Genomic DNA, 14287 nt, shown 5'->3' on the forward strand with positions numbered 1-14287 from the left:
GTGTGTGATTTTGATGACGATTGCGGACACCTGAGCTCATTTATGTTTGCTATTACAAAAGAGTGGACAATCCAACCAAATTATTTCAGTTTAGATTTTTCATACATGTTCTACAAATTTCTAGATTTATTTATTTTTCCACTTGGACATTGTGGGCTAGGATGTGTAGAATGAACAACAACAACAAAAAAACTAATTTTCTGCATTTTAATTTTAGGCTATAAGGCAACAAGAGGTGAACATTTGGAAAGGGGGTTTAGACTTTTCATAAGCACTGTATATCTATATTAGTATTATTATTTATTTATCAACACCCTTATCCAAGGTGACTGACAGTTCACACACTATATGTATCATTAGCACCAACTAATTGTATTATTCATTACAATGTGTTTCCTGCATGTAGGAATGTTCATCCAAACAATGAATAGTTAAATTCCCAGTTAAACCCCAGTCTGCCAAAAAAAAAGTTTCAGAAATGCTGCAGGGCTTGGCGTTAATACAGCACTGAAATATATAAAAGAGGGAGGCTTGTTTGCTCTCTACAGTGATATGCTATCTCACCTCAAACCTCTTTATTTATTGGTTTAAATCCCCACCCTGTAGACGCCTTCATATGAGTGAGAAAAAGCGATTGCTGAGCCCTGGCCCCAGATCCTGCTCTGAGGGAACGGAGTAACTACTCACACGTCTCTGACTCACTGCCCTGGAGCTCGCAGGCAGGAGAGAGGAACCCTCCTATCCGGCTGCTACACTTGCAGCTGTGCTTGTATTTGTCTACAGGCTAGCCTGTTCCAGGGACTTTCTCAGCTGCTGTAGATCTGTGTAACTTTAACAGGGGGCGAGGAGCCAGGAGAGGGGCTGCTGCCATCCATATTTGTCGTGGAGAGGCCGTCTCTCCCTCAGCCCCACAAAGCAGAACGACTGTTTTGGCCAGCTCCTCCTCAGTTGCCTCTGGTAGTCTGGTAAAGCAAGACTCAGGACAGAGTAAGAGGGCTCACTTCAACTTCAGGGCCGGTTGCTACAAATTCTGTGCTTGTTTTGGTTGTTGTCACTTAAGGTAAGTCCCTCTGCTTGATTTTGTTCCATGAAATACATTGGAGTTTGACAGTGAATGATCCTGTCTTGTTGTTCTAAGCAGTTCTTTTCAATACGTTTGCTGCAGAGGTGGTGAACTGTTACACCCGTTTACAAAACTGCATTATTTAGATTTGTCAACTCTTCTTTTGTGCTTGAATTCTCTTAATTGTTCTTGAGTGCATGGTATTTGCAATTACACTGCAATTTACCATAGAAAACGCCTGACTGTTAAAATATATATTGTGCCAAGGCTTTCCTTGTTTTGCATGGAGGTCCACTTTGAAGCCTATATATATTTATTGTATATTGTCCTCTTTGTAGGAGAATACTTAACCTTTTTATTATTGTTGAGCTAACAATTTGATTTGTGGGTTCAAGAAAGTCTTTGAGGTCTACAGTACAGATCTCTCTGGAAGCTGAATTCTGCACATTGTGACCCATGTTTTCCCTTGGAAGTGTGCAGATATCTTGAAATATGTATTAATAACACAATAAATAATAGTAACAAGAATGTTTAACTGGGTTTTAGCATGCAATGTAGTAAGCAAGTAGATTTTCTTTCAGGTGAATACTACTGTCTTGGTCCCTTTTCGATAAATTCGATCATGATTTTTGTAACCAAACTCTAGAGAGGTAAGAACCGAAGCAGTTCTTGCAAGGATGCAGTACACTTGTTTTTCTTGACAGACTGTGGGTACATATTTATTAATCCAATCCGTGTTCTTGGCAGTTGGCAGTGTTTACAGTGTTGGTCTGTGATGTTTTGAAGAAACGTCTAAATGGAAACAGGCTTCTGCTGTGTAACAATTGGAGAATAATACTTTTTTTATTTTTTTATTGGTGTCTTACCCAAGCAGCTTGCACAACCTGCCACGAAGAGAACGGATCCAACCTTGTTTAGATCCTCTGACTCTCCCCTGCACTTCTCCATCTCCTTCTCTTTTCCCCTCTGATTCACCTGCTTTTCCTGCTAATTTGCTCTTCATGAGCAGAAGTATGAGGAATGATTTCTGTTTGCAGTTGCTGTTGATCTGTTTTCTGCAAGGGGTTTTCTTCCATGTATTTTTAACCAGCACATGCCAGGCAACAGCATGTAAGACGATTAAGAGGGGAAATCAATATCACTTGTTGCTGTGATGTTCCTAGGCCAGGAGTCTGCAGCTTGGATCTAGGAGATCACAGTTGACAGGCATGAGTGGTGCACCTTGAAGGACCTGCCAACAGTTGTTTCATGAAAACATGAATATCAACACAATCTGTTCTATTTTCCTATTAGTATTCAGATTACATGAGGTTAGATTGCATCAATCTCAGCCAATGTTTGGCTGCTTTATCTGTAAATTAAATTCTGCAGCTGCATACACCCCTTACATACTTTATTTTCAACCAGTAGCCATTGAGAAGTATGTGATGTTACGTTGCTGTTGCGGGGAGAAGCATCTTCCAGACTTGAACAGATACACTGGGCACAAACAGACATAATTAGAACATAAGAACATAAGAAAGTTTACAAATGAGAGGAGGCCATTCAACCCATTGTGCTCGTTTGGTGTCCATTAATAACTAAGTGATCCAAGGATACTATCCAGTCTTTTTTAAATGTTCCCAAATTTGACAAGTTTGCTAATGATCACAGAGTCCAGATCATTAATAAAGATTAGAAAAAGCAAAGGCCCTAGTACTGATCCCTGTGGACCTCCACTAACAACCTCACTCCAGTTAGAAGCGACTCCTCTAATCAACACCCTCTGTTTCCTATACATCAACCAGTTCATAATCCATCTACTTACATTACCCTGAATGCCTATTTGAGGATGAATCTTTGATGTGAAACCTTATCAAAAACTTTTTGAAAATCTAAGTACTACTTGGTCTGTAATTTCCTGGCTCAGTTTTGTCCCCTTTCTTGTGGATTGGTATGACATTTGCTGTCTTCCAGTCAGTTGGTACATCCCCCGTCATTTGAAATATTTGAGTTAGCGGCCTATAAATAATTTCAATAATTTCTTTAAGTACTTTTGGAAATATACCATCTGGCCCAAGTGATTTGTTTGTTTTTAATTCTGCTCGTCCCTTTAGTACCTCCTCCTCATTTATCCTGATCTCTCTTAGGGTTTGACTGGATTGATTGTTAACCAGTGGCATATTATCCGTTTTTCCTTTTGTAAAAACCTCTGTGAAATACTCATTTAGAACATTTGCCACATCTTGTCCGTTTTCCAAGACTTTTCAGTTTTTGCCCTTTAGCTGTTTCACATCCTCCTTTATTGACCTCTTGCTGTTGTTTCATATCTATCCATTTTGTATGTGCTATAAAACATTTTCTTTCTCTTGATATTTTTTTTGCATACTTATATTAAACCATTTTGGCCAATGTTTTTGGTTCTCAATTTTCTAGGTTTTGGTAAAAATTTCTCCTGAGCCTCAAGTAGTATATTCTTAAAATATAACCATCCATTTTCAACTGAATCTGTATCCAGTGTGCTCCAGTCTGCCTTGTCTAAGTGCCGCCTCATACCTTCAAGGTTTGCTTTTCTAAAATTGTAGATCATTGTTATAGACTTGGTCCTTGTTTTTTGAAAGCTACCCATATTGTGATCACAGTTTGCCATTGGTTCTCTAACTAGTGTCCCTCTGACTCGATCTTGGCCATCTGAAAAGATCAAGTCAATGCGTGTACTCTCCCTGGTTGGTTCCCTGACAAATTGAGTTAGAAAGCAGTCATTCACCATCTCAACCATTTCTATTTCTGCTTCTGTAGTCCCAACTGGGTTTTCCCAGTCTATTTATAGGAAATTGAAATCCCCATTATAACAGCCACATCCTCGCTACATGCAGTCCTGATTACATTGTACAATGCAGCATCTTTCTGACTATGTGAGTTGGGTGGTCTGTAACCAGGGTTCTAAATTAACACCCGCCAACCCGCCAAATGCGGGTTAAAATTCATTTTGGCGGGTGTTAATAAAAACTTACTAGCCAGTTTGGCCGGTGATGCATGAGGCATTACATGCATGATACAAAATTCTCTGTTCTCGGTCATTTATCCTCCTGGCAGTACTTCCTACATTTCCCATGAACACTGTGCCGTAATGCTACGTGATGACGTTTCATACGCCCCTTGGCTGCGCGCAGTTTGCAGTGAAACCAGCACGAGAAACCATGGAAACGAACGGAGCGTCCACAAGAAAACACGAGGAAGTACTGAAGGAGGAGGGAGTTAGCTAGTAAAGTAAAGTAAAAAGTTAAGATTAAACTAAATGCGGCGGTGGTTGGGACTGGGGGCGAGAAGAGGAACGAGCCAGGGGATGAAGACAGAGAAACGAAGAAAAGAAAATGTAATGCCAAATGGCTGACGGGTCGCGAATGGCTTGTGTTTGATCATGAAAATGTCGTCATGTTTTGTCAGGATTGCCGCATCTACGCGAAAGAAAAAAACAAAACGAACAATTTCGTGGTGGGAACTAATAATTTTAAATTCGAGGCAGTAAAGGACCATGAGAGTCATCAGGTCATCAGTCATCAGGAGAGCCTTAGCATTAAAACTGCCAAGACAGGTCGTATTGAAGAGAGCCTTGCTGGGAGAAGCCTCGCTTTATTGAAGACGTCTGAGTTGGAGAAGATGCAGCTACTTTTTCGAAATGCCCACGCCATCGGAAAAAAGGGCAGGCCTTTCACCGACTTCGCATGGATGTGTGAGTAAGTGAATTAACGTTACTATTTACATGTTTTAGAAACAGTGCATTTAATACGATTCAGGGTGCTTCCATAGAAACGGATGAAACTTTACGTTTGTTGTAGCTGCAAACAGTGGCTTCATTTACACAAAAATGAATTTCAGGGTGGACAGGAAGAAAGGCTTGAAGATAGGAGAGACATACACAAATGACTACCAGGCAAAAGAGTTCATACACTAATAGCAGAGGATGAGAGAAGAAAGATGAGGGCAAGATTATCAGATGGCAAGTTCATCTCGGTCATGTCAGATGGATCCCTTGTCAGTGCAGTGATGGAAGAAGAAATGGTCTACGTCAGCAGTGCCAGTGAGGGGAAGGTCAAAGTTGATTTTGTCGGGGTAAAATGCCAGATGCTACAAATATAGCTGAAACAGTGTGCAGTATAATGGAAAGTGGTGTCAGCACTGATTGGAAGAACAAGCTAGTGGCAATCACCACAGATGGAGCATCTGTAATGACAGGAGTAAACAATTGTGTAGTTACTGACATCAAAGACTTTGATCCAACCAAAGCCATTGACATCTGGCATGCTGACAGTTTGCGCACACACAGGCCTGACTTTGTGCGCAAACATGGAACAAAAGGAACAGAGGGTGGCTCAGATTCTGATGGCACCTCTGAAGAAGAAGAAGAGCTCTGAAGACATGTGATTTAAATGATACATATATCCCAAACTTGAAATGAAATGTTTGCACTTTCTGTGTATATTTTGTTGTGTTTTTCATGCCAACAATGTTAATAAAATGATCAAATGCATTCAGTGGCACTCATAATTTCTCTTTATTTTCACTGGAAAAAAATTTGGCTAGTGGAAATTCTGATTGGCTGGTAACTTTGAAAAGTTACCAGCCACATTGGCTGGTGATCAAAAAAGTTAATTTAGAACCCTGTCTGTAACACACTCCTACCACTAATTCTGCAGATATTTTATTCAAAAGTTTAACCCACAAAGATTCTGTTCCGTTACTGGGATCTAATTTGAGTTCTTCTGCCTCAATGCCATTTCTGACATACAATGCTACCCCACCCCCTCTTCGATTTCGCCTGTCTCTCCTAAACTGTATGTATCCTTTCAACTTGTATTCATCCCCATCATTTTCTGTAAGCCATGTTTCTGTCATAGTCACACACCAGCACTGTTTGTTCCTTATACTCCTGGCATTGAGGCACATACATTTCAGGACTTTCCTACTAGCGGTTTCCCTTTGTTTTCTTTCCTTAGTGTAACATCTCTCATTGTCAGAGCTCCCTGCCCCCCTGGTTCCTAGTTTAAAAGATTCTCAATTTCTCTGCACATACGCTCTCCCAATGCATTGTCCAGTTTGTACAGGTCCCATCTATCCCAGAAGAAAGACCAATGCTCCATAAATCTAAAACCCTCTTCCCCACACCAAGATTGCAACCATGTATTAAACTTTCTAATCTCTGCCTGTCTCCCTGGCCATGCACGTGCTACTGGAAATATTTCAGAGAAAACTACCGTGGAGGTTCTGCTCTTTAGTTTCTTTCCTAACTCTTTAAATTTGTCTTGCAGCACCTCTGCCCTTCCTTTTCCTATGTCATTGGTTCCAATGTGGACCATGACCAGTGGATTCCCCCCCGGCTTTGGCCAGTAGCCCGTCTACTAGTTTAGGGAGATCTGCAACCTGAGGACCAGGCAGGCAAGATACCAATCGGGTCTCCTTATCACTAGAACACACTGTGTGATCTACGCCTCTAAGAATCGAGTTTCCTACTATCTAACTACCTCCCTGTTCTGGGGGGAAGTGGGCACCATGGTGCTCTGGTGCTCAACTGCCCTCCCATCACCCTTGGAGCTGTCACGATCCAACTAGGTGTCCAGCAGTTGGAACCTGTTGGGCATTTCTAGCTCTTGGGATGTCTGTAAGGGTTGGGACGCCCTTTTCTGCAGTTACGACCTACTATAACCCAGCAGTTCTGTACATTTTCCTGCTCTAAGGTCCTGTTTCTGGCTTTAATCAATTAATATTAATTAAAAAGCTGTATTTATGTCAGCACCACCCCCCACTCTCACCGTTGAAAACACCATCAGGAAATATTTTGCCTAGGGCCCCTACAGACTCCAATCCTGTTAAATAGATGATCGGCGGATTTCTCTGATTAAATCTCTTTGGAGGAAGATTTGCCCCACTAATTTTGGCAACATAGCAGCTATGTGCGATTGTGTAGCTTGGTTTAGAAAGCCCTTATACATTGAGCTATAAGGGGAAACTAAGGAGCCTTTTTGGCAGTTCCTTAAATATTTAGTAAAGGGTTGGGCAACCTACAATGATGGATTAATGATGTCTAAATGAATTGTCCTCTCCTAAAACAAAAGGAGAGCATTTAAAAGCCAACCTGTTTATTGTATTTTAACCCATAACAATCAGAGGAAAATAATGACATGATGTATAAGGGTCAAATGAATAATGGTTACTAACTACATTAAACATGCTTTAACAGTTTAATTATTACTCAGCATCTGTTAATGTGTACTGAGTGCTAGAGATAAATTGTATATGACTGTTTAAAATGCATTTAGGGAAAAAAGGTCCTTTTTGTTTCCTCCACGTATATTCCTTTACAAAGTTTTTCCTAAATGTAATATGTTACAGTAACCAAGGAGTTGTTTCTGTTTCAATACATGTCTTGCATCACTCAGCTGGAGTGGCAGCACATATTGGAAATGGGGTATACTTGTATTCCTGTTCTGTAAAGGTCTGCAGTGGAAAGTAGTTTTGTGGTTTTGTTTAATTTAGTTTTTCCAGTGGAAATTAGTATTCATCCTGAAAAGTCTTCAGCTCTATCTCACAGAAGGGTGAGAGAAAGCTATGCAAAAAAGAAAGCTCTGCAAAAAAAGGGGTTTAAAAAAAGGAGAAATATGAGTGATTTACATCTCTCTGCATTTAAAAGCACAAAAGACACAGAGTGCCCATACATTTTAACACCTGTGCTGTATTTTTTTTGGTTTGCTTGGATGTGCAGTTCCCTACAAGGTGTTTTGGTTTTCCTCTCTGTTTTGTCTTACATTGTTACAAGCTTGACAGTCTCTCTTTCACCCAGATCAGCCAAAGAAACATAATGACATGCCCCTACAAGTAAGGGATGTGCCATAGTTACCCATGATTACCAAAGCAGAGTTTTGGCATTTTTGATGGGTCAGACCAACCAATTGAATTTGAACCTTGGGTAGTGTTTATATCTTTATTGTTACAGTAGTCAGCAGGCATGTTAATGCAGAGCAATGTTGAGCAACATTGATGGGAAATATATTTTTTTGGTCAGATTATTTATTTATTTATTGCACAATCACCATTGATATTGTGTTTTTTCCCTCATATATTTTATGGTGTATACAATGTCTGGACACAAGTGCTCAGCTTTAAATAAGGGATGGGCACTGTATATTTGAATACCTGAAGTCATTATTTTGCCTGCTGTGGTGCCTTTTGTGACTGATGTCCCACGGTCCCTAGAGTACCCTCTTTGGCATTAGAAAAGTAGTATGAAACCACTTGTGACTTGGTCTTTCAGTTCTCTAGACTGTGACAATGAAATTGGTGGCTGGCAATGATGGCCAGAGCTCCCATGTTTGTGAGTCACATGCAAACATATGTATCAATATAAAATACTATTCCACATAATTCTGGAAAAATAAAAGGGTGTAGTTTGATATACTTGAACTAGCCTCGTTTGCACAGGAGTGTCTGCAACCCAACTGTCACACTACCTGTAAACCAAGCCCATTATGATGATGATGACAATTTTCTTCCTTTTGTGTGTGTATGTCTCACAGGTGCACAACCCTGAAGTTGTTTGCAGCAGTGCTCCAGCTCTTGCGAGTTTGCAGGGTGTAGGTTTACAAATCCCCAGAGAAACTCGATTCCCACGGGGAGGGAGGGGCACGGGCTACATCAGTGGCTCCGGGCCAAGCACCCTTGTGAAATGTCAGTCTTGACTTTTAACAACAATTATCTCCATTTGCATGAACACGTGCGGCTGTATTATTGCGGCAATCCCTCTTTAACCCCATTGTTAATGCGAGACACAGGAAGGCTGAAACAAATTGGGAAATGTTTGAACACAAGCACTTTGCATTAGCTAAATCAGTGGTTCTAATAATTAACTAATAATTTGCTTACATTTGACTTTAAATTGTGTAACTGATAAAAAAGCAGTATTCATAATAAGATAATAAGATCCTTATACAATTTTATACTTAACTTAAAACTACTGTTTAAAATAATTAAAAGGCTCTGATTTAGGAAATTATTAGTTCAATTAAGGGTTCAATTAAGTAATTGAGAGCTTGGTTTGAACACAAACCAGCAAGGTAGGGGGTCCTCCAGCACCAGGGTTGAGAACCACTGAGCTACAGTATTCTTAATTAACCCGAGGCAGGAAATAAGATAAACCAGAATGTCTGTTTTTGGTTTTAAGTCATTCAGTTTGTATTTCATGAAAAACATGAAAGCAACTGTGTCAATGTATTTTGAACAATACACCTCAAATCTGCTCCTTAGAAGCCTGCAAATTAGTATTACATTTTATTATTATAGTAATCATAGTGGTACTGGTAGTATTAGCAGTGATGACATTTAAAATAACATGATTGCAATTTATAGTGTTCTCCAAATGGTTGGACAATAAGAATAGACATTTCTGCACATTGTAAAACAGGTGTATTTAACAGGATTGAACATTATATTTATGTAGGCTAAACTAGATCCAGTCACACCCACCCAAGTCAAACACCTTTCAGTACACTTCAGTATATCTTTATAAGGCATCCAATAGGAGAACAGCACTGCCCTGAGGGAACAATCACAGACCTAAGATCTCCCCCAAAGGTTCCCCCTTACATTTCCAGTCATAATCCTGTCAGAGATACCAGGCTAATCTGTGTATGTGTAACTGGAACATACTCATTACATTACCAAATATCTATTAATAATGGATCACAGCAGAGGAATTAGACAAATTCCCAACACAGACAAAGATGTCCCCTTTAGACAATCCCAGCTGCAACTGGAACTGCGAACGACAGGTGTTATCCTTGCATTTGACTTAAAACAAGGCAAATTGTTTCAGAACCTTGGCTGTGTAATTGTGTTTATGTCTTCAGGTCCTATTTTAATTACTCTTCTGGCTGACCTGAAGACCATAAGAATTTGTCTTGTGGTCAGTGAAACAATTATGGATGTAAATGACTATTAAAGTAAGCACATTTTTCTCTGATAGAAAGGTTTTGTGTTTGCCATAGCATGTTTGTGTAAAGAAGGATGAAAGCACACACCGCATGATTCATGAGTGTGAAGACTCTTGTCAAATGGATTATCATGACCTAGTCAGTAATAGTCGGTGCAATTCAAATCAATTACAGTCAGATGTATAATGAAATAGCCGTTATCAAACTGGATTTTTGCATTGATTAATAAAAGGCTTTCTGTCCCTGACCAACCTTAGGATAGACTATATACTGTATCCCGATCATCCAGACATCAAATGGTTATAGAGTTTGACAGAACTGAGGAACAGCCCCCTAAGCCATACAGGGTGCTGTGCTAGCTTGAGGCTCGCCTACATGAACATATCTTGCATATTTGTCAGAGCCCGGATGCATAGCTGCTCTCTCCTGCTACAATACATGTCGTTGAAAGAGGCATTTCGGAGGAATCCATTCCATAGCCTCTGACCGCTGTGTCCAATAGATGTGTTTGAAACAAATGCAAGCTAGTTGGGCAAATGTGGGCACCAAACAGGAAGAACATCACCCATTGTGGGTCCCATTGGTGGTAGTGTGGCACTTTCACTTTAAGTCCTCTGTTCAATTGGGTGGCATAACAACGTCAATTAAAACATATGGACAGCTCAAGAAAAAATTATTTAGCTTCTGTTTCAAGGAAGACGTAAATACCCCCGCACTCCAGCTTGTGTAAACACTCACTGACACAGCTGCCACCCCTCTGAGCGCCATTCGCAGCGTAACAACAGTAAAGGATCCCGTTTCGGGCCTTTGAAATGGTGCCAACTAAGTTCTCTGATCTCCTCGGTATTTATAGCCCGGAAAGTTGGGTGCTTGATCACCAGCCCAGAATTAAAGTGCATCGCAAGATTTGTTCTCATGACTAGCCGGCCTGCATTAAGCCTCGAGGAGTGAAACAAATGCATGTCCACCCTCTCCCTCCAGAATGTTTCTACTTCTTTTCATCCCTGTGCCCTTTGATCCTGATGAGTACAAGCAATTGCAGGAGCAGATACAACATTCCAGAAGTCATTATCAATGTGGACGATGACATCATATTGTGGTATTTTGGAAAACAGTGTACTGGGAGCATTGAATTGTGAATACCAGGCCTGGAAGGTAACACAGTGGGTGAAGAAGGATCATATTGAAAATATCTCATTCCCTACTTAGTCATCACCTCATTACTATAGAACACCTCTAGGAACAACTGTAATGGTTAGTCTAGAAGCAGCCTATTGTACACTTTATAAGAGATGATATAGCAATAATACTGGCAATGTATAGAATGACATTGCTGTTTACATTGAATGTGCACGACTAGTTCAAAGTGGTTTTCCTTTCTTGGTATCTAATAAGCTTTTCATTTACCAAAAAGCAAACAAAATAAATCAGAAAATATGCTGCCTGTTCACAGTTCTCACTTTTTGTTTTATTCTTCTTTTAAATCTATTTGTTGAGGTTTACATGAACTCTGTGGAAGCCATGTTGTCAGCCTCTCACAACTTTCTTACAAATGGTGTTATCACATATCTGCAGAGACAAACAGCGAAGTCTAGGCCTAGTACTGATTCCTATCCTCCGTCGATCTGGTACTGGAGAACATGGCTTCTGTTTTGATCTTCAGTGCAGCTCTATTGTAAAAAACGAATCGCTTAGAGGTCTTTTTATTTTCGTCACTTTATAGCCTTATCTTGTGATTTCTGAAGTCCCAGAAGCACAATTCTGGAAAATAAGAAAGGCAAAACATCTTCACGAATCACTGTGAAATGAACTAATGGATTTATAAAGAAAAAAATGTATTTATTTATGATCTCTGTTCCCTTTAACATACCCTTTTGTTTCTGAGTCAGTGTTCAAGTATTTTTATGGGAGCTCATTTCCAGGCCTGGCAGTGCTAGTTTCTGCCTCGAAGAGTACTTCAGGGTCAGTCTATTTCTGAAATTAAGAAGCAGTCAGGCTGCACTAATTCAACTGACACCAGTGGTCACACGTAAACAGCACTGAATGATGTCAGAGATCTGCATTTAATCTGAAGGGTAGTGGCTGTGTTTTGTCACAAGTGAGAGACGGCCCCTTCGAGTATAGCAGTACTAATTCTGGGCAGGGATCAGTTCTTACATGGCCAGGTGTCATCAGTTTATAAATTATATCGCAGACTTCCAAAGCTCAGTAGCTTGCATTGAATCTCTCTTAGTCTATCTCTCTCAAGACTGTGCCATCGTTGCAATTTGTTTAACTCTCCATCTTCTGAATACTGAAGTTACATTCTGCAGGCTTGCAAAAGATGTGGGCATCAAAGCCTACTGTTTTGTTTATATACATATTACACAGCTGATGCAAAGGAGAAAATGGCTATCATATTAATAATCAGAAGTGTATATCCTTTTTAGCATATTCACTTAAAAGAGCATTACACTAGGGAGTTCAATATATGATACTGCTGGTATATAATAATTACAGGATTGTGTGTGCACTGTAATTACTTTAATCAGGTGCTTTTCACCAGTATTGATGAACTAATTATGATATGAGTGAGTGATTAGCATATAGGGAGGCAGTCATCTAGACCATATTGAGGTAAGCTTTCTTATGAGTCATTGGACTATGTTGTAAATCTGTGGAAGTAGACGTGTATGAAACATGGATTTCATGTGCAATTGAGTGTATGGATCTAAGCATATCTGTCATGAAGACATTTCTTAATTGTTGACGTGTTCTCCGGAAATGGTCAGGCAATGAGACAATGTTTATGGACCTGTTGTTGATGATTGGTAATCATGAACTCGTCTATAAAAGACTGAAACTGAGGAGCTGTTAAGTAAAAATTAGTTTGGAATAGATTATTTCAAATTAATCTCTTCATGGTATATTTTTGTCACTAATATTGCATTTTAGTGCTGTGGATACATTAGTAAATATCACCCTGAACTTTGAATGGATTAAATATGCCATGGATTGGAAAATAGAAAATAACATTATGTTGCTGCATGAAAATTAATATTTTATGCAAGAAAAATAAACTGTCCAATGAATTGATCCACAGTTCAAAATTATATAATTTATTAAACATCATGAGATGCGTCCTTTTCCACACATCTTCCTGACTAGACAGAAAGACTGTAAACTGATCCTTCTCATCAATACTGCAGATCACATAACCCATCAAACCCTGCTAGAGTGCTTTTCCCCTTGGTATTTTGTTCCATGAAAATGCTCCATTAATCAGTATGCAACTACTATAGGGCTGAAGCAATTAAATACTTGACTTGCCTTATTGAACTTGGAAAAGCATTTTTTTTCCTTCAGGTTAATGTGAGGGATGCATCAGCTCTAAAGATCTACACTTGTGTTCAGAAGTACTTGAACACTTAATTGTAATGTAACTTATCCTGATACTTCTTAATTCTGAATAGTACAAACTGAATGAGTTTGCTTTTTTTTTTTAACTTCATCCAAGCATGAGTGTGTGCCTACTTAATATTTTATATTAGCTTCTAAAACAGATTTCAATCATGTTGATTCCTGAATCTTTTTCCAGAAAAAACAGGACAACCGATGTGATAATCTATAGTATTGAACTGTAATACATTCTAAAAAATGTGCTTTTATGCTTTCAGATCTGGTACTGTACAGACCTTGGACTACATGTTGAATTCAGTACAAATGCATCTTTCTGTTACCACACTGTATCTCACAAGCAATCTGACCCAGACTATGTTGTTTTGAGAGCATGAGTAGGCCTTGTTGACTTGTATAGTTCTCTTTTCTTTCTAAAGTACCATACAGCTTGTGTTGAAATGGGTGCTAGTAATCCACTCGCTGTGAAAGATGTGAAATTGGAGGCCTCCTGATAGTTATGAATTTTCAAGCCTGAAGTTATTAAGACTTGTTCTAGGTAGGCGTTGTATGCCATTTTAACAGTTCCTTTGAAATGTTGCCATTATCGTCTATGCCAGAAGTGCAACCTCAAAGGGGAGAAACGAAAACAAAAAAAGCTTTCATACAGAGCAAGACTGTACAGGGGATTTCACAGGCTGTGTGAGAGAGAGAGAGAGAGAGAGAGATTGTTCTAGAGCAGTGGCTCCCAACCCTAGTTTTTGTTCCAACCAAAATCTCACAGCTTTAATTGAGCTAAGAATGTCCCTCATTGGAGCTTATTCATCATTTTAAACAGCTGGAATCTCTCATGTAAAATACAACATTGTATAATGTGCCTGAAAGA

General features: G+C 39.5%; 1 long non-coding RNA gene across 1 annotated transcript; it reads left to right on the forward strand.

Annotated features, from left to right (window-relative positions):
- The first annotated feature begins 1455 nt into the window (after window positions 1-1455).
- Window positions 1456-5573, forward strand: LOC136717322 (uncharacterized). Its single transcript, XR_010805217.1, has 2 exons — window positions 1456-4779; window positions 5312-5573. It is a non-coding gene; the product is annotated as an uncharacterized LOC136717322 (long non-coding RNA).
- Window positions 5574-14287: the final 8714 nt, after the last annotated feature.

The sequence above is a fragment of the Amia ocellicauda genome, chromosome 21, assembly GCF_036373705.1.
Source record: "Amia ocellicauda isolate fAmiCal2 chromosome 21, fAmiCal2.hap1, whole genome shotgun sequence".
In the NCBI taxonomy this organism is placed as follows: domain Eukaryota; kingdom Metazoa; phylum Chordata; class Actinopteri; order Amiiformes; family Amiidae; genus Amia; species Amia ocellicauda.